Source organism: Psammomys obesus, unplaced genomic scaffold, assembly GCF_907164565.1.
Source record: "Psammomys obesus unplaced genomic scaffold, mPsaObe1.curated_primary_1811, whole genome shotgun sequence".
Classification (NCBI taxonomy): Eukaryota; Metazoa; Chordata; class Mammalia; order Rodentia; family Muridae; genus Psammomys; species Psammomys obesus.
Genome location: NW_026585504.1, coordinates 36,699,474 through 36,725,791, shown reverse-complemented (window position 1 = coordinate 36,725,791; position 26,318 = coordinate 36,699,474). Strand labels below are relative to the sequence as shown.

Here is a 26,318-nt window from a genome sequence, read left to right as displayed (position 1 = left end):
ACACACTGCTCCTTTAATTTCAAAGATCATGGATTCTGTTTCCTCTTCCCTCTTGATAAGCCGGTGTTCTCTGGTGAGACAGCACAGAACAGGGATTACTTTACACAAGGTTGAACAGGAGATCATTGACTCTGATCTAATGCAGCACTACATATAATTTTAAGCCATTATTGCAAGAACATTGCCCTGGCACAGTTTGCATAATGAAGAACATTGTTTCCATATCGTTTTTTACTAAATCTTTTGGAGAACTCCCAGCCCTGTTGCTTCAGAAAAGCCACACCAAGTCATCCACAGATAAAATCAGGAGATAAGAGGATTTGAAAACAAGCAAAAAACTGGAAGTGTTTAGCTTTCTATAGTAATCACTTCCACATATGTTGATAGAAAATAGAAAGACCACAGTTAACAGGATATTTAAGAGAGAGTCAGACTCATGTCATAAAGCCAATATCCAAACTTGAATTCCCTCACTCATTTTGCTTGTCTCTTTTGCAGAGAGTTGCTGTTTTTTGTTTTTTTGTTTTTTTTTTTTTTTTTTTTTTTTAGTAAAAGCACTTTCTACCTAAAGAACAATATTATTTTTCCTTCTTAAAGATAGTAAGACATTTAAAGACATTGACATTTAAAGAGGTTTTTGTCTATAAGGTGTTTGTGTTGCAATCACAAGAGTCAAATTCAGTCCCCAGCACCCACATGTACAAAATTTTCTCTGATTATATAATACTAGCACTAGTGAGGTGGAACAAACAGATTCCTGGGGACTCTTTGCCAGCTAAGAAAGCTTATTTAATAAGTTCCAGCTCAAGAATAGACTATATCTTTCCAAAAATATAAGAGAGATCCTAACGAACAACACCCTAAGTTACTGTGTACTTCACAGATACAGGCAGAGTACAGTCTTGTCTACATCTACCTGCACAGGCATATAATCCTAAGGACCCATACATACATTCTTTTTTTTGGAATCTTTTTTTTTTTAATTTTTATTATTAATTACATTTTATTAACTCTGTATCCCAGCTATATCCCGTTCCCTCATTTCCTCCCAATCCCACTTTCCCTCCCTCATCTCCTCCCTGCTCCTGTCCAAGTCCACTGATTGGGGAGGACCTCCTCCCTTCTCATCTGATCCTGTTTTATCAGGTATCTTCAGGACTGGCTGTAAAGTCCTCCTTTGTGGCCTAGCATGGCTGCTCCTCCTTTGGGGGGTGGGGAGGTCAAAGAGCCTGCCAATGAGTTCATGTCAGAAACAGTACATACATTCTTGCACTCTTGATCTCTCTCAATCAAAGCTCAAGTTGGTACATATTCAGTATCAAACTGCGCTTTTAGAAAGTTATTCCCTATCTCCCCCCCCCCTCAGGCATTCTAATTATTTGAAACTTAGAAGTCATTTAATTCAATGAATAGCTTCTGAGGATCTATTGTATGGCTGTCTCTCTTGTTTTGTTTTGTTTGTTTATGTTTTTATTTTTGTTCTGTTTTTTTTTTTCCTTGAGTAGACAACATGAGCATTTTAAGTTAGTGGCTATTAAGGTGTGCATATTTTGGTGTATACAAAGTTTTCCTTCTAGAAATAAATAAAGTCCCAGTGAGATGCTACATAGCAGAGAATAAGATAATCCAGAAGATACATGGTTTGGCCTTTGCAGCATGCTTTTCAAAGAATTTTTGCCTTAACTAACACACACACACAAACACACACATACACACACACACACACACACACACACAAAAACTTGTATTGTTTTAATCTGTTCTGTGTTGCTATCACAGACTACCTCAGTCTAAGGCATTTAAATTAAGGAGTGGATTTGTTGCCTCTTGTTTCTGGATTTCTGGATGCTGGGAATTCAAGACTGATTAACTCTCAGCTGACAAGGGACTTCTTGTTGTGCCAACTCATGGCAGGATGGGAAAAATGGGATGCATAAAAACAGCCAGGAAGAGACAGGGAGAGTATACAGAACCCACACACCCACGATAATGTCATATGCAGCATCAATAAACCAATCCAATCACAACTGTAGCTACTGTCCCCATGAGGACAGTATCCCTCATTAGCCTCACCTACAAACAGTGATGTTATGATGATAAACCTCTACCATATGAACACTGAGGGACCTAGTAGTAAAGACCCTTGGCTTTCTCAAAATCTAGAACTTGTAATATCATTACCTTGATTATCCCAGAAGATACATGCCACTAGAAAGGTTGCTAGATGGTTTGTTTAAGAATGGTATACCATGTATGCTAATGTACATACTTAATGTACTATGTGTGTGGGGGGGTGTCAGGTGTGTGAATTGCCACTACAAATTTAAATATTTACCTCACTTTTAAGTGTATGGGAAATTGGAAAATGACAGAAAGTTACGAGAGTAGAAAATTTCATTTACCCTTGTACTGCACCTTGGGTGAAAGACAAAGACTGAAATGTTGTGTTTGGTCTGGAAGGTAGATAGGGTTTATACCAATCAAATCTGGATTTAAAGCTCCCATGTAAAATTGTATCCTCAAAAGAATTAGTAAAAATAACCTTTCTCACTGGCAAAAGGCGTGCCTCTTTGAGTAAAGAGGCCACTAAAAAGAGAAAAGCAGGGAGAGAGAAGGGGAGAAGACAGAAAAGAGAAATTGAATGATTCTCCTGTGAACACAAGGCCTGCTAAGAAATTATAAAAACTGGTATAGCTGGATATTGATGTAGCACTATTCCCAATTTTCTGAGAAAGTCACTCCTGGGCATATATCCTAAAGATGCTAAATCATACAACAAGGACGTTTGCTCAACTATATTCTTAGCAGCTTTATTCATAATAGCCAGAATCTGGAAACAACCTTGTTCCTCAGCTGAAAAATGGATGAAGAAATTGTGGTACATTTACACATTGGAATACTACTCAGCAATTAGAAACAAGAAAATCATGAAATTTTCAGGCAACTGGATGGAACTAAGAAAGATAATCTTGAGTGAGGTAAGACACACATGGTATATACTCACTTATAAGTGGATATTAGCCATACAATATAGGATAAACATACTAAAATCTGTACACCTAAAGAAGCTAAACAACAAGGGATTCCATAGGAAAGAGGCTGAAACCTTACTCAAAAGGGCAAACAGGATAGACATTGGCAGTAGGAGAAGAATGGGAACAGGACAAAAGGCTTCCACATGGGTGCCTCTGAAAGACTATCCCTCAGGGTATCGAAGGAGAAGCTGAGATTCACAGCCCAACTTTGGACAGAGTGCAGAGAACCTTATGGAAGAAGAGTGAGACAGAAAGACCTGGAGGGGACAGGAGTTCCATAAGGAGACCAGCCAAGCCAAAAGCCTGGGCCCAGGAGGGTCTACAGATACTGATATTCCAACCAAGGACCATGCATTGAGAAGACCTAGAACCCCTGTTCAAATGAAGCCCATAGGTTTCTCGGTTTCCAATTGTGTTCCCTAGTAAGGGAAAGAGGGGCTGTCTCTGACATGAACTCAGTGGCAGTCTCTTGATCACCTCCCCCTGTGGGGTGCAGCCTTGCCAGGCCACAGAGGAAGATGACATAGCTGGCCCTGATGTAACCTGATAGAATAGGGCCAGATAGAAGAAGAGAAGGTCCTTCCCTATCAGTGGACTAGGGGAGGAACATATTGGGAGAAGAGGAAGGGAAGGAGGACTGGGAGGAGACAAGCGGGGTCTACAACTGGGATACAAAGTGAATAAATTATAATGAATTGTAAATAATAAATACAAATATAAAATAAAAAAGAAATTATTAAAACTGGTACAAATTATAATGTGTGCTGTTGAATACATGGGTGAACCCACAATTTCTCCTTGTAGATATAAAACAGTGTCAGGTATACTCACAGTATTAACATACAAATCAGGGGAAGAAAGAACACATTCAGACCTGAGAGCCACTGTAAACAGGGTTTGCAGAATTGTTACTAGTAGATGCTTTGAAGAAATATTGAATAGTTCAACTCTGTTTAGGACCTGTAGCTTCTACAGAGCAGTCAAACTCACAGGCAGAATTGAAATAATGACTTCATTTCTGCATAGAGGCATGCAGTATGGGAATGAATGAATTTTCTTATAATCATTCCTTTTTTTTTTATAAGTGCATTGCAATGCTGATGCAATTTTTGTATGGAAATAAGGGTGTAGAGAGTAAAGAATTTATTCACAAGTATGCAATTTTTATTCAAATAAAAGAATATGTTAAATTTAAATACCTTACTTTAACAACACACATGCCTACACTAGAGTCCTCATGTAAAGAAATTTGGAAAAAAAAGTGACAAAATAAAAGGTAGATTGTTTGGTGATTCTTTGGTTTTAACAGGAAAAGGAATCACATACAAATGGGTGAATGATTTAAATTTGTGACAGCTGGTGCATTGTTCATGAAAGAATGGAAGTAATGGCAGGGAAAACTGCAGTGCTGGCCTCCCTATCCCTCACATCCCTGAGTTTCATCTGCTCAATTGATTTTCCTAAAAGAGTATCTAGGCAAAACCTCAACCCAAGGCAATGGGAGACCATAGTGAATCCCGAAGGAGCATAGTCTGCTGTATATAAGAGATGTGAAGTTTAGGGGAAGAGTTAAGTAGGTACTCAGCAGTGGAAGTTAAGAAAGAAGTAGATACTGTCAGGACCAAATAAAACAATGATGATGATGGTGTGCACAGTAGATCTTACATGAAAGTGGTTTATTAGATGAAGATGAAGAGAAGGAGAAGGAGACAGTAAGACATGATAGGGAGAAGAGTGGTGGAGCCCCGACAGAGAAAGGGGAGAGGGCAAGAGAGGAGGAGGCAAGAGCCAAGAGCCACAAAGTGGCAGGTTGATCCTTTTAAGGAGCAGCGTAACCATGCCTATCTGTGTGGCTACCTGGCCAACAACTGATGACATCATAGGTTGCTAGGCCACCCAGAAGCAGGCTGCCAAAATACTAACATTCCTCCCTTTTTCTGTAATTAAAAAAATGAGGAGCTTGGGCTGCTTCTCATGTAAGACAAGTTAAAGTATATAAATTTAGGTTCATTAGAAACAGCTCTTGGTTGCCGTGCAAGGGATTAAGAGAGAAAAAGAAAATAATAGCAACAAAATATCTAGATTACATGGTCAAGCAGAGGAGGGGAAGCCCCTGCACTGGAACATTTAGGGTAGAGGGTTGCCAGTAGAGACTTGCCAGACATGTAAGAAAGCAGGTAGGGACTGAGAAATGATGAGAGAACCTGTAGCTGGTTGGCCTGGTCCTGAAGCACACCATTCCAACCTTTTGTTAATAATAAATGAATAATGTTCATAGATTCTCTTCTGGCTACTTCCTGCTGACACTGGGGGGCGCTGTAGGGAGGTCAAAAGGCGGAAATGCTGGCCAGGTCCAGGAAGAACAGGCTATTTTAATGCTCTCTAGGTCTGTAAAAACATCTATGGCTGGGAGGGAAAGTGCAGGTCCGGCTTGATGGAAGTCTGCGAGGTCAGACTGGAACACTTTTGGTAGCTGCTTTGGCGCTGTTGTGGATGTAGGAAACATCTGTGTCTGGCAGGATACTGAAACATATATATAGGCAGAAGATAAAGTTAAGTAGGTTATGGAGAAAAAATTAGGTACGTTTAAAACTTTTGTGAGAGCAAACGGAGGTGGAAGGTTTGGATCAAAGATACTTGAACGTGGGAACCTCTATTTACCCAATCATTGGCAGTAATTTAAAAAGCTTAGTTTGGATATGTCATCTAAGGAAATTGAGGCCAAATTTGGTCACAAAAGTGTGTAATCTTAGAGGCCCTTAAAGCAGGCACTAGGTGTAGAAATCTGAAATTCACCAGAAGACATCCCAGAGGAGAATCTGGAGGAACAGACAAATGAATTATTCCCATTGGGAGTGTAGGAGTCAGTGACCTGTCAAGGCGTTCCAAGAGCAATGTTTGGCTCAGTAGATTATGATCCTTCCTGATCCAACAACTCGTCAGCCTTGGCCAGAGACCAAAGGCACAGCTGCCCATAGGAGACACAGTTTACCTAGTACTAGGATTTTCTCAGGCGAGCATGAGGGAAAGAAACTGTGCATGTAGAGGGAAAAAAAATCTCTCCCAAGGGAAAGAGAAAGTCCTAAAAGGAGGTCAGCAAAAGGGTCAACCATAGCCAGTGAAGAACATAGTTGGGGGAGTCTCTCTGTCTCAAAAGGTAATAGGAAGTTGCTGGACCCTCAGTGTTCAAGCTTCCACTACCAAGAGAGGCATTTATGCTGATTAATGAAGGGAACTCACCAATCCAGCTTGTGTTTCATGTAGAAGGTAGCAATCAAGAAGCCAGGAAAGACAAGTCCCAATGCCAGGGAATGGGGAGGAACCCCACCCTCTGAGATAGGCAATAACTGTAGTACTTAATCTGGAGCCCAGTTGGCCTGAGAGGTGGATTCAGGTGGATTTCCTGCAGCTTACAAGAATTACTTTTAAATTTTATGAAGAAGATAAAACTTTAGACGTGTTAGCATCACAATTGTAATAGGCACTGAAATATACACTGTAGAAAAGGCAGTAGACTTACACATTTGTGTTAACAGCATAAGCATTCTTTAAGGCGAGCACTGAAAAGTCAGAATCCTTCCGTGAAGTAGAAGGGACAAAAGCTCACTTGACCCTAACCTATAGTATAAGTACACATTATGGAGATTTAAAATCTTGAATGTGGAACCATGCTAGTGGGTGGTATAACGGAATGTTTTTGTATTAGATTTAGACTAATACATCAGAGCTCTATTGATAAAGGTCAAAGCTCTGGCCAGTCAAGACAACAGAAGCATAGCAACAGGAGAAAATATTAAGCCTTTTTACCAGTTTAGGATACCTTAAATCACTGCAGACCTTTCAACCTTTATAACTTGCACTTAGCAACCTTCAGACGCTTTCTTAGACCCTCAAACACTTATAACTTGCATTTACCAACCTTAAAACACTTCCTTAGACTCTCAAACATTTATAATGTGTGTTTACCCAGAAGCGGGCTGCCAAAAATACTAACAGATACTGTGCCATAGTGTATTCAGGGCATGCATAGAGACTTTTATCCACCAAAATAGTGCTGTGATGGAGAGAGAAAAATTCCAACTCAGGCCAGCGGCATCAGTATCATTCCGTTAAAAGATAACACATAAGACACACATTTCTGAAATTAAACTTGTTAACTTTTCCTACTTCAAAATTATAGAACGCCTGCCTGACTCTTACCTCTTTTTATTAAGGCATCCTAATACTGAGAATAAATGGAAAAATACCAACCAACTAGCTTAATGTTGGATTGTAATTTGCTGACATTCTACAAACTGGCAATTACTGCCTCTCTGAATGTTTTTCTGTGTTTTATTTCCAAAAGAAAGGTGAAGAGTCTTTTAAAATGTGTTTCTCAGTTAAAACCTGCAATAAGCTTGTTGAGTTCTCTTCTTACCTGTAGGTTCTTTAATAAGGATCTTAATATTAGGGAAAATGATAATCACAATCTTTTCACTGGGTAGATTATATATGTTAGGGGCAATTAATGTTAGCAGTTCAGATTTAATATATGACAGAGGTACTTTTGTGAATATATACTTTTGTAAGAGATCGTGAGCTATGACATGGAATACAGAATTTTATGAAAAATAATATTCTGAGGGGAGAAAAACCAACAACTTCCCATGAAACTGTTTGAACTTATCTCTTGGGAACTCTCAGTGAGGGACTTTTGAGTGGCCAATGAGCACAAAACAGAGTAAAACTCTCTACTTATTGGGATGGCATTTCCTTCCAAGGGTAGAGACCTGAAATTGCATAACTGAATATAGAATGTTTTTTTTTTTCCCTAACTCAAATCTCAGAATACTATGGGTGGGGGATCTAGGGAAGTTTTGTGGGTAGGGGTACCAGGGCAGGTCTGTGGGTAGGGGTGCCAGGCAAGCTCAGTGGGTAGGGTTACCAGGGAAGCTTTGTAGGGAAGCTTTGTGGATGGGGTGGCTGGGCAGCTCTGTGGGTTGGGGGTGCCCCAGCTGCAAGGGTACTGGTCAGCTTTTATCTCCATTCAGATCTTACTACCGTTTATGAAATATTTGGTCGGGGTTTACAATACTCCTTACAAAGAAGGAAGCTCATAGAAGCTTTTGAAATAGAATGCCAGGCTGTTAGGGTTGGGAAAATAAGAAGGCAGAGGTGAGGTTGACAGGTATCGTAGGGAGGAAACAGACAGACCTGACAGTTTATTTTAAGCGTTTCAGACTTCAGTGGATCAATTTTCTGAAAGGGTTGCCTTCTGATTGTTCCTTTGAAAGTGAGAACTGCCAGGGCTACAACAGAAAGTTGACACCTATTCACTTCAGCACTTAGAAAAAGCTAAGAGGGAAAAGAAAGGCTCAATTCTTGTTCTTTCTATTTATTGTGGTGTTCAAAGCAATGAATAGTGGAGTTGATGCTGAAGAGACAGTTTTTCTTTTTTTTTTTTTTTTAATAATGTCGCCTGCAAAGTCTCAGTGAACCTTAGTGAGTACAAGAGTCAAGCAGGAAAACTTTTCCCAACTTCAAGAGTTTGCAGTCCAGGGCTAGTGAGGCAGTTTTGCTGGTAAATGTGCCTACTGACAAGCCAGAGACCCTGAGCTGATGTGCAGCACCCACGTGATGGAAGAAAAGAACCACATCTCAATTCTATGTACACAGTGTAGCAACTGCATGACCAAACACATCTATGTAAACACAGACACAAATAAATGTAATAAAATTTAAAAAAAAAAAAGCAAAATAGAGATTATAGAACACACTCAGAGGATACTGAGCTGGCTTATCTGACTTAGGTCTGTATCTACGTTGAAATTACCCTTTTAGGTTTCTGCTATGTAATAGTATTGTTACTATGAAGAGTTTCAGTGAATTGCTTTCTTCGTCTCTGAAAGATTACTTTCCCATGATGTAGATGAATCTTATTGTTACTGTCAGTGTGCTATTCCTTAGTGAAGCACATATTGAGAAATGGAGATCATTGCGAATACATAAAAAGTAGTTTCATCAACTCTTTCTTTTGTTTGATTTGAGATGTTTGCTTTCCATAGAAATTATGTGGAGTCATCTGCATAGTTTTGCTGAGAATACATTTTTTTTAATGAGTCATGAATATCAAGCTTTCATGGAATCAAGGCACTCACTCTTTGGTGTTCTACAGATAGATTTCTTTCTAGTTTTTCATATTTATGCCTAGGGACACTTCACTGGGCTGTGATTTCAGATTATGTGCTCTCTTCACTGGACTTTTTGTTGGTTCCCATGGTTGACCAACGGAGCTTCTTTGTTAGCAAGCTTTAGGACTGATACCACTACACTGGAGAAATAATCTAACAGAGAGAGGTTCTGAGATCTTAGGGTTTTTTGTTTGTTTGTTTGTTTGTTTTTTTGTTTTGTTTTGTTTTGTTTTGTTTGGTATGAAAAAAGCACATTATTAGTTGTAAAATGCTATCCACAATCAGGGAAATTATTGTACAAAGTATTATCCTGTGATCTGTGGCTATAGCAATTTATAGCAGCTTCTCATGTATCTACTCCAGTCACTTTTTATTTATTTGTTTTAGTGTTCTTTTTAAATATTTATTTTTTTTCTTCAGAATTTATGCATATATATCCCAATTGAAGCTGCTTTTTCAGCTCACCCAGTCCTGCCGTCCCTCCCTCTTCCTCTCATCCCCTTTCCCTAGTCTGATGAAAAGGGGAGTTCTCCACTACTGACATCTGCCCATAGCTTTTTAAGTCTCATCAGGATTGCCTGGATCCTCTTCTTTCATGGCCTGGCAAGGCTGCATCATTACGGTCAAGTGATTAGAAAGCAGCTGAGTTTATGACAGAAGCAGCCCCTTCTCCCCTCACTCAGAGAGAACATGGAGACTGAGCTGCCAATCTGTCACATCTGAGCATGGAGTCTAGGTGCTCTCCATGCATGGTCCTAGCCAGAATCTGGAAACAACCCAGATGTCCCTCAATGGAGGAGTGGATGCAGAAATTGTGATACATCTACACAGTGGAATACTACTCAGCTATTAAAAACAAGGAAACCATGAAATTTGCAGACAAATGGATGGAACTAGAAGAGATTATCCTAAGTGAGGTAACTCAGAAACAGAAAGACAGGCATGGCATACACTCACTAACAAGCAGATATTAGACATATAATAGAGGACAGCCATCTACAGACCTAAAGAAGCTAAACACTAAGTAGGACCTTAGGGAGGATACTTAAATCTCATTCAGAATGGCAAACAGGATAGACACCAGAAGTGGCAAAAAAGAGGAAATAGGATGGGAGGCTATTATAGAGGATCCTGTGAAAGGATTCACCCAACAGGTGATCAAAGCAGATGCTGAGACACAGAGCCAAACTTTGGGCAGAGTGTAGGGAGTCTTATGGAGGAAGAGAGGGGTGGGATTGGAGGGACATGGAAGGCACAGGAGTCCCCACAGGGAGACCAACACAACTAGAAGATCTGAGCCCAGGGAGTCCTGCAAAGATCTTAGTTTTAAAGGCTTTGTGTGTGAGAGACTGTGTACCTCCTTTGGTCACGTGGCAATGCAGTGTATCATGGTGAGAAGATGTGGCTGACAAAACTGCTAATTTCATGATAGCCAGAGATAAGTGAGAAGAACAGGGAGTGACCAGAGTCCCACCATCCCCTTGAAGAGTGTGTTTTCAGCGCCTTAACTGTGCCCCTTGAGAATCAACCTCTCACAAGAGGTCTCTGAATGCTGTGAAACTGGCATCGAGAGAGAGACCTGAGCTGTTGGAGGCCTGATCAGATCTAATGCATAATACTATTGTCCACGTCTCTCCCTTTCTTTGTGAAAGGTTTATTTTTATTTTATGCCATTAGAAACAATTCCTTTGAAAAGTGAGTTCTCTGCAGAAAATAGTTATCAATCCAAACAGACAAATTTAGTTCTAAAGAAGACTGGCACCCATACACCAAATTTCCTCAACTTCCTGCAAGATAACTATATATAGTGTGCGTATATACATACATGTTTATTTCTCTGCCCTTTTAGTTGTTTTGCAAGAATACTTCACAGTGATTAATATTTTCTTCAGATACTAAACACAGACACTGTGAACATGGGTCACTCTGATATTACAGAATACACTCTTAGTGTGAGCATGCTGTCTGTTTTATTTTTGCTCCTCTGAAGGTTTGCGTGATGGTATTTAAGTGTAGCCAACAACCATCCCCTAGGTAACTCAGAAGCACCATCCTCCATCTTTCTGAAATTCAAATAGCAGCTGACAGACTTTTTTTTTCTAAAATTAAATAGGAAGTCAACAGTAGGCAGCGTTTATTGAGGGTTTACTGTGTTCAGGCAGTGAGTGTCTGCTATTATTACTTTTTATCCCTGTAAGACCCTTGGAGTTATCTACTTAGAAAGCTCTGTCTGTTTAGACAGACCTGTCAAGAAATAAAGCAGAATAGAAACAAAGGATTCTGACTAGACATTTAGACTTCTGATTTCTTGCTCTTACCTTCTGTGTACTCACTTAAAAATACATTTAAATATTTAATATGTAATAGTAATAATTTAACAAGCAAGAAAAAAAACAATTTGTTTGCATTGTTGATATATATATATATATACAAGAGATTAATAAAACAATTAAGTAATGCTATTTTGGTAGTCCTAGTAATACAGGTAAATAAAGATGCTATATTTATTGGACATGTGATATAAACATATTCATATCTGGTATAGAAGCAAGAATCATACCATTTCATTGTTTCAATCTTTCTAATATAAACAACAAATGAGAATATTGAGACCAACTGTATCATTATTTTAATTCATTTTTCTAATAACTAGTAGATACATGATATACTGTTGCAGTAAATAAAAATGAGGAGTGCTAGCTTATACACCATTATTATTTGCCCTATAATTAAGGTGGCTGTATTACTTGACCCACCATTATAAATAATAAGACACAGATACCTGTTAGATTTTATAATTGTCTCTTACCTTGGTCCTGGCAGATAATTCTACCTATGTTATCTCAATAACATCACAATTCATAATTCATCTCCCAGCTTCCATTCAATGACATCTGCCTTAATTATCCCTATCTGGTCTACCTTCCATACATAATCCCAGCATAGTTGCTTATATTTTTTCATCATGGTACTTTCTTCATCCACACCATTCTTGGAGTCCCTCCTCCCAAACCACGTGGTTTCTTCTTCACACTAACACATTTTGGTGCCTCTTGCCTCCACTCCTCCCAACTGTCTCTTTCATGATTCTCTTGAACTCAAAATCCCAGGAACCTTAGCCATACCTGTTTCATTCTGTTCTGCCCAGGTATAGGTCTTTAATCAACCAATCATGTACAATATTTTAGGCAGGTTTATAAAAACAAGGATATGTGTAACCATATCTAGAGGGCCAATAATTGGCATCAAAATAAAGCATCAATATAAACCTCAACAATATACATCTAAGGATAGCTCATAACATACATGTCCACATTATCAACACAAATTATTCAAAGACTTGTGGTCATTTAATGTGTTGTTGGACTTCGAAGGGTACTCCACACATACATACAAATTTAATGTTTGTGATCAATTTTGGAGGAGAATATGCTTACCATCCCTATTTCAAATTTAAGACATTCGAGTCTCAGGAGTATCCCTACATATCTTCAGAAAAATAACTGCACATTAGGATCCAATATACATTCAGAATCTTGACCCCTTTAATCATGTCTTCTCATATGGAACTAACTACTCAAAGACTATTTTTCATGGTTACATTTACAGTATCTTGTTAGGTGTTATGCACAAAATGATCACAAGTGATTAACATTTTAATAGTTCTTACAGCTATGATTCTTAGATTGTAATGTGAGTCTTATCTCTTTGTGTAAGTAAAAATAATAAAACCCCCCAAAATAAAACAAACAAACAAACAAACAACAAAAAACACTGTTATAGCCCAAGGTAGATCTGTTTCCTGATGCAAAAGCTAGAAAGCAAGAGAAAGGAGAAAAGGAAGGCATCATTGTAGTATTCCTGGGAAGGAGGATAGTAAGTTAACACTGTAGGTGAGTCTGCTGCAGTGAGAGATCAGCCTAGAATGAGAACCATGTGGTTGGGGAGATAGGAGAATGGATGGTTCATAGAAAAAGACTCATATTGTGTTTTGTTTGTTTGTTTCTGCTACTGAAAGACCATGATGAACTTGCTGGAAACTTCTGGAATGAGTTTATCTAAATCCTCAAAATCAATACCTGCAACATACTCCTACTGCATTTCTGTATCAAGCTAAGGCTTTTTGACCTAGAAAATGTTAAAAATAGACCCCAAGTAAATAGCTTTTATTTTTATTATTGGTTACATTTTATTAACTCTGTATCCCAGCTGTATCCATCTCCCTCATTCCCTCCCAATCCCACCCTCCATCCCTCATCTCCTCTCTGCCTCTTTCCAAGTCCACTGATTGGGGAGGACCTACTCCCCTTTCATCTGACCCTATTTTATCAGGTATCTTCAGGACTGGCTGCAAAGTCCTCCTCTGAGGCCTAGCATGACTGATCCTCCCTTGGGGGGTGGGGAGGTGAAAGAGCCTGACACTGAGTTCACTATTTCTGGCATGAACTCAATGAACCCAAATAAATATCTTTGTCTTAATAGTCATAGTACAGAAGCAAACTATCTTTTTCTATCTCCATTTTGAATCTTTTGAGATATTGTCCTGATGTGACACCGGTCAGTACTTTAATTTGAAAACTGGATGGTCTCATGCCTATGTGTTTTCTTTCACTCATCCTTTCATTCCCTAATCCCCCTTTCATTTCAGTTCTTTTAGTGCAGCAACTAATCGTAAAGTTACACAGAATGATAACTACCACAGTAAAATCTAGTTTCAATTTTTTAAACATTATTATAACGACTTTAAACACTATTTTAGTGGGTCTCAAAAATCTGTGACATTGTAATAGTTGTGTAGCTTGGAACATTTAACAGCAGGATCATCTGCTGTCTCTGACTCTGTTGCCTGCCTTTGGATGCATTTTCCCTAAGTGAGATGTCTTTTCTAGCCTCTATAGAAGTGCCTAGTCTTGTTGCAACTTGATAGGCCAAAGCTGGTTGATGTCTAATGGCAGTCTCCCCTTTTCTGAGGAGAAAGGGAGGAGAGGGGTAAATGGGTAGGGAAGGTGAGAGGGAAAATCTTGGAGAAAAGGAGTGAGGAGAAGCTTTGATGGAGATGTAAATTAAATAATTGATTAATAAAATAAGGAACCTGTGGCAGATTTTGTTCAAATTGTTTTCCTAAAAAACTACTGATTTAGTAAGTAAGAGCTCAGAACGGTAACACCTTATAAGCTTTAGATTAACTCTGGGTCTCCTTGTGCCTTTGAATTACAATCTTTCTTACTGTTCACTTTTTTTCCTGTTTCAATCTCACATCTTATTTTATTTTCACCCTCATCAATAGTACTCATGAAATTTGTCTTTCTATCCCTAGACTGTAATCTTAAATAGTTCACCCTGGTACCTAGGTGGCATTAGACTTCAAGCACAAACAAACCAAACATACAAACAAACAACTAAAATTGGAATTTTTTTTAGTAGTTAACCTATCTCAAATGTAAGCAGTCCCAATCAATTGACATTTTATATCTAATCGCTTTCTCTCCTATTCACTCTACATTTGACTCCTGTAGATGCTATATGTTTTCTTAATTCATTACATATAGCATGCTAATTTAGGAGACTTTGAAATAACTTTTCTGGCCTGCTTCCCTACTCATAACTGCTTAAATACTGGGTGTGATCACAACCTGTCGATCCTGGGAGGGGAGGTAAGGTAGGAACAGCCCAGGGGAATCATACTTAAGGCTATAATGAGTGCATAAGAAACAAACTTCTTGGGAGATAGGCTTCAGTTAGACAGACCATTTAATTTTGGCAGAAACAAAGGCTAATTAAGCTTGAGGTGTAGATAGAGGCTTTTGGGGTGGGTGCACATCATTGGCCAGGGCTAAGGTGCTGTAAATGCCTTATTGGCAATGAAGAAGAATTCCAGATTCTTGCTCGACATGACCTAATAAGGAGAGAGGAAATTTAATCTGTAACCTGGCCACTAGGCTTTGTGATCACCTCGAAGATGGCAGAACTGGGGGCCATAAGGCTATGTTCACTGGGTCATGTAAGCCCAGGGAGAAGGAAGAATCAGTACTACTCCCAGCAGTCTTTAGATGAGATTTTTGACATTTGGATAAGTTTCAACCCCACTCTTGCTCTAAGCTGGCTTGCCTGTAGCAGGGCTCCCCAGCTCCACATTAAGGATTCAGTGTTATAATCTGAAGCCCAGTTACTAGCATTAGTTCTGATAAACACTGTGACATCTGAACAAACCAGTGTGAGCTCAAAGCGTCTGGTTCTTTGTATCCGGTTCATGGACTTGGGGCTAACTAAGAGGCTTAATACACAGAAGAAAGTCAGTATAGTCCAGGAACCTGCTAGCTACTCTATAAGTACTGTCTATTCCCTGCAGTCAGCATACAATACAAATCCCATCATTTAATCCCTTCTTGTCAAAGCAAAAGTTTAACCCTGCTATTTCAGACTCTTTGTTAGCTGACGACATTTGTAATTCCTTTTTACCCACTATCCTTGTTTTTCTTACCATATTGTAAAGCCAAACTAATATGAGTTATACATAAGGTGTTTCTTTGATCAAGATGATTGAGCTGTTAAATGTTTAAGTGTCCTTCCCTATCATTACTTAATCTCAATACTGTCTACCATCCCATTCCACAAGCAGTTTATATGCTGTCTTAAGTTAGTTTTCTCACCGGTTGTTACTAGTAAATATAAATCTTTGGAAAAAAAGAAAAAAATAGATTTTTTTTTTTTTACAAATTATTTATTCACTTAATGTCTTGATTGTAACCCTTCCCTCTTTTCTTCCCTGTCCCACCCTCTCTGGCTATTCCCCACTGCCTCTCCCCTACTCCTCAGAAAAAGGGAGCCCCCCTACCAATCCATTCCAGTACATCAAGTCATATCATGAGTGAACACATCCTTTTCCCCTGTGACCTGTCCAGGCAGCCCTAGCATAGGAAAGTGTTCAATTAGAAGGCAACAGAGTCCATGTTAGAGACAGTCCTTGTTCCCCTTACTAGGCTACCCACATGAAGCCCGAGCTGCCCATTAGCTACATCAGTGAAAGGTTCCTAGACCCAGTCCATTCATGCTGCTCGTTTGGTGCTTCAGTCTTTGAAAGCTCCTCTAGACACTAGTTAGTTGCCTCTGTTGGAGTACTTGTGGAATGCCTCTTCCCTCTGGGTCCTTCAATCCTTGACCTTAATTTCCACAAGACTCCCAGCACTCCAACCAATGTTTGACTGTGAGTCTCTGCGTCTGTTTTGATCCACTGTAGGGTAGAACATCTCAGAAGCCAGCTATGCTAGGCTCCTCTCTGAAATCATAGCAGAGTATTATTAATAATGTCAGGGATTGGCTGCCTCTACTATGGGGAGAGTACAAGGTTGGGCCAGGCCTTGGTTAGAGATTCTTTCAATCTTGGCTCTGTCTTTATCCCTGTACATCTTGTAGGCAGGGTAGATTTGGGGTTGAAGTTTTTGTGGGTGTGCTGGTGTTTCCCCCCTTCTACTAGAAGTTATGTCTACTTAGAGGGTGGCCACTTCAGTCCCCATGACCCCTGCTACTAGAAATCCCAGGTAGAGTCACCCCCATATCCTCCCAGAAACCTACCAACATTTACACAATGGAATACTAACTACTATTATTCAGCTATTAAAAAAAAAAAAAGAAGATAATGAAATTTGCAAGTAGATGGGACTAGAAAATATCATCCTGTGGTTGATTGTCATCTGGGGTGACATTGGTTATATTGGCTTATAACTAGGTTTTATCCATATAGTACAGAATAACCATACTACAATTCACAGACACAAAGAAGATAAGTAATAACAAGGAACACCCAGAAGGGGGTATGCTCAAATCTTACTCAGGAAGAGAAATAGAATACACTGCAGAAGAGGTTGGAGAGGGAAATGAGGGTGGAGATCAGACTTGCGGACAGCGGTCAGGGGAGGACAGAAGGCTTGCAAACAGAAGAAAAACCATGGGCAAGGGCAGCTCTGACAAGCTGGACACAATTTTGTATTGAAAAAGTGAGGCTGAGCAAGAAAAGGACTATATCTCAAGCTGAATCAACCATGAGATTTTTCTGACTTGTCGACATTTCAAATCCACTTGGTTCTGATTGTTCTCTGACTTTTTTTAAAAAATTTTTTATTAATTACACTTTATTCATTTTGTATCCCCCCTCCTCCCCCCTCCTCCCTCCCTCCTCCCCTCCCCATCCCACCCTCCCTCCCCTTTCTGCATGCATGCCACTCCCCAAGTCCACTGATAGGGGAGGTTCTCCTCTTCTTTCTGATCTTAGTCTATCAGTTCTCATCAAAAGTGGCTGCATTGTCCTCTACTGTGGCCTGATAAGGCTGCTCCCCCCTCAGGGGGAAGTGTTCAACGAGCAGGCCAATCAGATTATGTCAGAGGCAGTCCCTCTTCCCATTACTATGTAACCCACTTGGACACTGAACTGCCATGGGCTACACCTGTGCAGGGGTTCCAGGTCATCTCCACGAATAGTCCTTGGTTGGAGTATGAGTCTCTGGGAAGTTCCCTGTGTTCAAATTATCTTGTTCTGTTGCTCTGCTTGTGGAGTTCCCGTCCCCTCCAGCTCTTACTATTTCCCACTTCTTACATAAAATTCCATTCACTCTGCCCATCAGTTGGCCATCAGGCTCAACATCTGCTTTAACAGTCTATACTACAGAAGCTTTGACAGTCTATACTGCCCTCTGTGGCAGGTTTCAAGGTTCTTTCCTGTTTTCTTCTGGCTTTCAGAGGCCCTCTGTAGCAGGTTTCAAGGTTGTTTCCTATTTTCTTTTTCTTCTGATGTCCATCCTCTTTGCCTTTCAGGATGGGGATTGAACATTTTAGTTAGGGTCCTCTCTTTTGCTTAGTTTGTAGAGCAACAGTTATAAAAACTGCATGGTACTGGCATAGAAACAGAATGGTGGATCAATGGAATCGAACAGAAGACCCAGAAATAAACCCACACACTTACGGACACCTGATTTTTGACAAAGATGCCAAAACAATACAATGGAAAAAAGATAGCATCTTTAACAAATGGTGCTGGTCCAACTAGATGTCTACATGTAGAAAAATGAAAATAGATCCATACTTATCACCCTGCACAAAACTGAAGTCCAAGTGGATCAAAGACCTCAACATAAAACCAGACACATTAAATCGGCTAGAAAAAAAGTGGGGAATACCCTAGAACTCATTGGTACAGAAGAAAACTTCCTGAACAGAACACCAACAGCACAGGCTCTAAGAGCAACAATCAATAAATGGGACCTCATGAAATTGAAAAGCTTCTGTAAAGCAAAGGACACCGTCATCAAAACAAAGCGACTGCATACAGATTGGGAAAGAATCATCACCAACCCTTTATCTGACAGAGGACTCATATCCAATATATATAAAGAACTAAACAAGCTGAAAAGCAATAAATCAAGTAATCCACTTAAAAAATGGAGAACAGGGCTAAACAGAGAATTCTCGACAGAGGAATATCGAATGGCAGAGAAGCACTTAAAGAAATGCTCAACCTCATTAGCCATTAGGAAAATGCAAATCAAAACAACCCTGAGATTTCTCCTTACACCCATCAGAATGGCCAAGATGAAAACCTCAAGGGACAACACATGCTAGAGAGGTTGTGGAGAAAGGGGAACCCTTCTCCACTGCTGGTGGGAATGTAAACTGGTACAACCACTCTGGAAATCAATCTGGCGATTTCTCACACAACTAGGAATAGTGCTTCCTCAATATCCAGTCATACCACTCCTAGGCATATACCCAAAAGAGGCACAAGTACACAAAAAGGACATTTGCTCAACCATGTTTGTAGCAGCTTTATTTGTAATAGCCAGAAGCTGGAAACAACCCAGACGCCCCTCAACTGAAGAATGGATGCAGAAACTGTGGTACATCTATACAATGGAGTATTACTCAGCAATGAAAAATAAGGAAATCATGAAATTTGCAGGTAAATGGTGGCACCTGAAAAGGATCATCCTGAGTGAGTTGTCCCAGAAGCAAAAGGACACTCACGGTATATACTAACTCATATAATCATACAATATAGAATAAACCCACTAAAATCTGTTCTCTGACTTTTAATGTGCTACTGAAATAGATTGACATGATATTCATTCTACAGCCCTAAGGTCTAGAAGACATAGCCATCTTGTACCTTAAGATGGCGTCAGTGCTCTTCTCAGCCTAGTTCCGGTTCGGGCCATGCTAGAGGTGAACAGGTTTGACCATCCTCTATCATACAATCAGCGGATAATGGAACAATACATGGAAATATCTGAGTGCAGCTTTCAGGATACTTGTACATACTGATCTCAATTCTACTGTCAAGCAAAGACTTGCCTAACACCTAAATACAATATATGCAAAATGAATGGATAAATGAATATAAAAAAGTAGAATATAATCAGTTTAAAGGAAAATAAGTGATACTTAACAACAAAAATCATATTGTCCTGTGATTTTAGAATAGAGTCACAGAAATGTTGCTCTTGGCAATATGCAAGTTCACTAGTAAATGCTTAAATAGCCCAACTCAGCTGTCCATGTATTCTGTTACAATCCCTTTACTGCAGATAGTAACACTGAATTATAGAAAGATGAAATATCTTATATAACATTATGCAACTGGAGAATAGTTGTCTCTGAAATCCAGTGACCTTCCTCCCATTTGCCTGAATGTTCCCTAGACCACAAAGATTCTTTGAGCCTTCAGAGTCCAAGGCTACTAGTACACGGAAGTTTCTTTACTGCTGTTTCTCACAGTATTTGTCCTAAAACACGTTCCACTGTGTGTGCTACTTTATTACTTGTGATTTTATTTTTCATCGCACCCAGTGAAGAGTGCTAAGATTAGCTTATTCTTTAGAAACAAGTTTTTAAGTGTATAAATCAATGCACGGAATACTTAGTTTTCTTGGTAGTAATTCTTTGTTGCTAATGACAAGGATAAGCATTCTAAGTTTTTATGAGCTTGGGGACTCATGATGGTATTTTACTTATAAGACACCTTTTTCAGGTTTTCACTCTTAATGAATGCCATCTTAAAAAAAAAGAATTTTTATTGTTAATGAGACAAAACTATATTTCGCCTGTAGCTTATTCATGTGTAAAATGATTGTTGTGTGACTTTTCCTGAAGAGACATGAACAAACATCTATTCATTCTAGATAGGGCACTGGGGACAGACAAAAAACAAAACAAAACAAACAACAACAACAACAGGGACTATCTCTGCCATGAACTCTGCAGCTAGGTCTTTGGCCTCCCACCCCTCATGGGAGGAGCAGCCTAGCTAGGCCACAGAGGAGGACATTGCAGCCAGTCTACTGTGTATGTTGATATGATGGAAATGGAGTATAGATCTTCCTAATCCTTATTTCAATACCATACAGATACATATAGATTTGAATTAAGATCATAGAATAGGGAAGCACATCACACACACACACACACACACACACACACACACACACACATACACACAGATACACACGCACAATTTTTGAGGGAGTTGAATGGTATTTCCCATGGCTTTTTTTTTTTTTTGCCTTCCTACAACATTGTGCAAATACATTGCCCTTTTTATATTCTTAACAATATTTTTATTCCTTGATGTATTTTTCTTTTAGCAGTGGTCATCTAGCCTGGTGGGCATTATACCACATTGTTGTTTTTGAGTACCGTTTTCATGGTTAATGGTGTTGATTGTTGGGGTGACTAATTTTATGACAGCGCGACACATGTTATAGTCAAAACAGAGGAGGGGACACCTAAACACATGCCTCCATTAGACTGCGCTGTAAACAAGCCTGTAGGGCATATTTTTTTTCTTAGTATATTTTTTTCTACGTTTCTTTCCTCAGAATTTATTCATTATATATCCTGATTGAAGCCCCTTCCATCAACTGCCCCAGTCCCACCGTTCCTCCCTTTTTCCCTCATCACCTTCCACTGCTAGTCCACTGAAACGGGGAGTTCTGTACTAGTGCCATCTGCCCATAGCTTGTTAAGTCTCCTCAAGACTGCTTGGATCCTCTTCCTCCATGGCCTGGAAGGGCTGCATCATCAACAACAAGTGATGAGAGAGCAGTCAACTGAGTTCATGACTAATGGGAGATGACACAGACCACTCTGAGGCACCATACCTCTGGTGGGGGCCCTGGTTTCTATGAAAAATCAGGCTGAACAAACCATAAGGAACAAGCCAGAAAGCAGCATTCTATACCAGTTCCTGCTGCCAAGGTCCTGCCTACTTGAGTTTTTGTCCTGGCTTCTCTAATGAGGAACAGTTATGTGCAATTATTAGCCAAATAAACTGATTCCTCCCCAATTAGTTTTTATCACAGTGTTGCATCACACAATAGGAACACTGACTGGGACAGGGTTGGGGATTAAAACGATTTTTTTTATAAGAGATATCTATTCAAATTCTTCGCCCTTTTGTTTGCTCCTGTTTAATGTTTATTTTAATATTTAACTAAAATATTAAGCATGAAATTATGCCCAACATATTGTTTTAAAATATGCATATGTCATAGAGTGGCTGAACTAAAATAATTAATAGGGATATTACTTTGCACACTTATTATTTTTATTCAAGGAGACACTTAGAATATATATTTTTTATGGGAGCTAAAAAAAAATGGCCTAGTTGTTAAAATCTCGTATGACTCTTGCAAAAGACACAAGTTCAGCTTCCAAAACTCACACAAGATAGCTTATAACTGCCATATCTCAAGTTCCCGAGATTCTGACACACTCTTTTGGGCTCTGTTGATTCCTGCCCATCCACGTGTGCATGCCTACACACAGACGCAAACAAGCACACACACACACACACATACACAACTCAAAATACCAAATTAAATATTAAAGCATAGTCTCTGATCTTCAAGCACCCAGGGCCTTGTCATACATTGCGGTGCCATCTGAAGTCCATGCTACTTGTTGTTTTCTATTCGGCAGCAATATTTTTTTATGCACTTGGCCCATCAATACCCTTTCTGACAGTGTTTGCAAACATGTTCTCAGATTCTAGGCTTTTCTTTCCATTTTGTTAACTGTATGCTCAGCTGTGCAGAAGCTTTTTTACTTGAATAAACAGTCAGTTATTTTCCTTTGCTCTGTTGCTTATGACTTCCATGGCACATCCGAGAAACGGGCCCTCTTCCTTCTTCATGTTGCCTGCCTTCCTCATGTGCAATTCTAGTTATCTCTACAGATGGATTAGGATGCATATTTCTAACATTTAGCTTGATTTTTATGCTGTATATTCATGTATTAACCTATTTAATACTCATCCTAAAGATACTTCACTTTTATCTTTTTCAAGGATAAACATAATTTCTTCTAGGAAACATGGCAATTGTAAAGGGTTTGGCACTACATGCCTCCTGCAATATCTCATTTTTCATACATGAAACTTTATGTACATGAATATATATACATACACTCATATATGTAAAATGATCTCTGTACTAACATTTCTGCTCCACTCCATTCTTTGTTGATTACTGTTCCAACAACACACACTGCTATCCTTAACAGTCACTTGCTGTATTATATCATTTTCATAAGTACAACACACTTACTTAAATTTCTCTTTATTGCCAGTGAATATTTGAGTAATTTCTTTGTTTTAGCCATTTAGGTAGTGTTTCAGTGAATAACCCTTCAGGATAACCACATTCGTACTAATTTATGCTGTTTGTACCTAGCAAATATCTATATTTTCTGCTTTGTGGATATTTTCAATACTTCAATGTAATGCTAATATTTTATACATCTTTCATTGTTCCAACACTTGACATTTTCCTACTTATTTCATTGGCTAAGTAAATATATCACTCTGAGTTTTAAATAGTATTAATGAATGGAGTGAAGAGTCTTTTGCCTATTTGTAGACCAAAGTATGACTATCTTTGGGAAATGTGGTACCGATATGGTGTTGGTGATAATCCAGCACTGGTAACTTCAACTGTATTGAATGGTAGGTCTGTGGGTGTACATGTGTGCCTAACACATCATAGTTTGGAATCTTTATTAGAATTATGTATTACAAACAACAATACTTAATGTTCTTCGTTCATCTTTGATCTACTTTTGCTGTATTTAGATGAACACAGGTTGAGCTTATAATTTGTATTATGTAATTATTTTATATAATGTGTATATTCAGGGTGTATAAACATCACAGCATTCCTGTGGAGGTCACGGGGCAACTTACAGGGCTCCTTTTCTACTGATATGTGATACTGGGAATCAGAGTCTGGCCATCAGACTTGACAACAAGTGTTCTTAGATGCTGAGCTCACTTGTTGGTACAAGTCGCTTTTTAATTATAATCTGATTTGTGATATTTTGTAAATGGTGGTATTTCGTCTTTGGAAAACTTGTGATTATCCCAAGTAAAGCAAGACATATGTTCTTCTAAAATTTATATTGTTTTCCTTTTAAACACTGTACCCAGACTAATTTAAAAAGTTATATTTATGTAAGAAATATATAAGATTCTTGCAAATGTTTTCATGGGAAATGGAGGTTATATATATCATTTGGGTAAAATAAAACTTTATGTTTAGAAGTGAGGTTTTTCCATAAATAGAGAGGTTGTATGTGTGAGTCTCTTTTGGACTTCTATCTTTAATTAGTTTGTTGGTCAATGCTTCTTGTAATTATGCTGGTAAGTTCCATGGAATAAAATCATAAAAACTGACATTACACATTTGCTATGGCAAGAATCATCTGCAATGACTTCACCAGAGTATGACCTTGAAGTTGAAGTTGAATGAGCAAAGATTTATAACAAAAGCATCAGCAACAATGAAACAAGGATAATGGAAAAGTACAGGAAAAAACCCTTACTTCAGTGCTACTTGCTGAGCTTTTGAGAGAGATAATTAATCACATCCTGTTCCCATCTGGATTTTGAATCAAGCAAGAAACAAAACGCATCATGAGTTAGGTATCAAAATATCAACTTTACTGCCATTAAAGCTAGGTGCAAAACTATTGTTTTGTATGTAATGAAAAATAAGTCTTCTTAGAACTTCCCCGCAAGACTAAACCAACATAAAGATAAAATATTAATATTAAGAACTTTGTTTCCTCTGGTTTGAGAGTCACAGAATATAAGAACAGAGCAAGGATTCAAGTCCATAAGGTTTGTAAATTATTCATTCAAAACAAGTGATGAGTGTTCCTTACAACCCCATTAATCAAATTATCAGTCCTTTTTCCAAAGGAAGAAATAAAACATGAGAAAAGGATGCCCAGATTGGTGTTGTAAATACATGGAAGGTTCTCATGTGGAAGTAAAGTGAGTGTTTTCATATACAAACTCCACTGTAGTTGTGTGGCCTTTAAAATATATACATAACTTTTATGCAGAGTGCAGCTATCAATGTATTTCTCCACATCTATTTGTGGGAAAGATAGTCAGTTTTCTTCGGGCCTGTGTTCTCCTCTATGCTGTCATGCTTCAGTGAATATCTCTGAACCCACACACATAATGACTACACTATTTCAAGTTTCTAGGTTAAAAATAAGAGTACATTAGCTTAGAAGGATTACATGGTGGGTGTTTGTTTGTTTGTTTTTGGTAGCAGCTGGAGGGAAGTGAAGAGGAATTATGTCCGATATATCAAAACACAAGTATGAAATTCTCAAGGAATAAATAAAAAAATATATTTTAAATGCTAAGACCATTAAAAGATAGGAGGATTTGGAAATTATGTGTCTGATAAGACATTAACATCTCTCATAAAGAAGAGTCATAATATTCAACAACAAAATTGCATGACAATCAACTTGGTTTAAAAATATTCAAATGACTTTACTAGACAACTCTACAAAGAAAATAGACCAATAACAAATAAAAGTTTGTTATTCGAAAGTATTTTTAATGTGACAAGTTATTTATGAAATGGAAGATAAAAAAAATAAAATGAAACACTAATTTCACATCTATTAAGATGGTGGTTTCCAAGGAAGAAAAAGAAGCATGTAAGAAAATACATAGGTGAGATGTAGAAATCAGAACATTCCTCAGTTGATATGGAAAGTAATTTATAGCATGTGAAAAATAGTATGGTGAATCTTCAAGAATTAAGTGCACTATTAACTTTAAACCGACAATCCTCAACTTTGATATAAAGCTTATATGATTAAAAGTATGTTTTGGAAGATATATTTATATGCTTGAGTACTCAGTAATCACAATATGCAGAAAATGGAAGTAACATACATCTGAACATATGAAGACAGACTGTTGAAGACATAGGATATATTATTCAATATTTAAAATTCAGGAAACTTAAAGAAGCACTATAACTGGATGAAGTGATGGCATTAGACAGCGTGACAAATACTAGTCCTGCTAGGAAGCCTCATATTATAAATTATGTTTATATGAGGCTGTTAGAAAAGTCAAACTGTCAGAGATAGAAAGTACAGTGTTAATTTTCTGGGGTCTTAGAACACAAAGAACGAGAGCTTAGTGTTCATGGGTGCCCTTCCAAACAGAGAAGAGAGAGACATGCTTGAGATGAGACACGCGGTGCCGCCTGAACAATGGGAGCACAGTTAATGTCACCTAATTATCATATAAGTATAAAGCGTATGTTTATATTTACAAACAAGACAAAACGAAGGAAATTCCAACATCCAATCCTTAAAATGATGTAAGTTTTTTTTTTTTTTAAGGTTTTAAAATCCAGTTTAAAGGATAACTGATAATGACTATAAAATTGCTACTTAAATATTCAAGTAAAAATAATGTCACTATTATTTTTTTCTGTTGGGCTAAATGAATACTTACTAATATGAGTATACTGGGAATATTTATGGCTCAAGAAACTCTAAGTGTTTGAAATACGATTTACGTAAACTTACAAATATTTTTAGAGTAAGCACTGACTGAATGCTTTGTGGAGTCCCACCAACTTGCCTACCTTTCCTGTCCAGCCAGACCTTTATGGAATGGTTCCGTACGTGATAGAAACTCTGTAAGGTTGGGAGAATAAAGTGCTGAATAAGGTGAGTTTAAGGCAGGATGACAGCCTAGCATAGCTTTCATCTACCCAGCAGCTGATGGAAAAAAATACAGAGGCCC

General features: G+C 38.4%; 1 protein-coding gene across 4 annotated transcripts in view; it reads left to right on the top strand.

The window, feature by feature from the left end:
• Lrrc4c (leucine rich repeat containing 4C) overlaps nucleotides 1-26,318 on the top strand; it is a 1,364,812-nt gene that overhangs the window by 903,755 nt on the left and 434,739 nt on the right. The gene's annotated exons all lie outside the window — the stretch shown is intronic.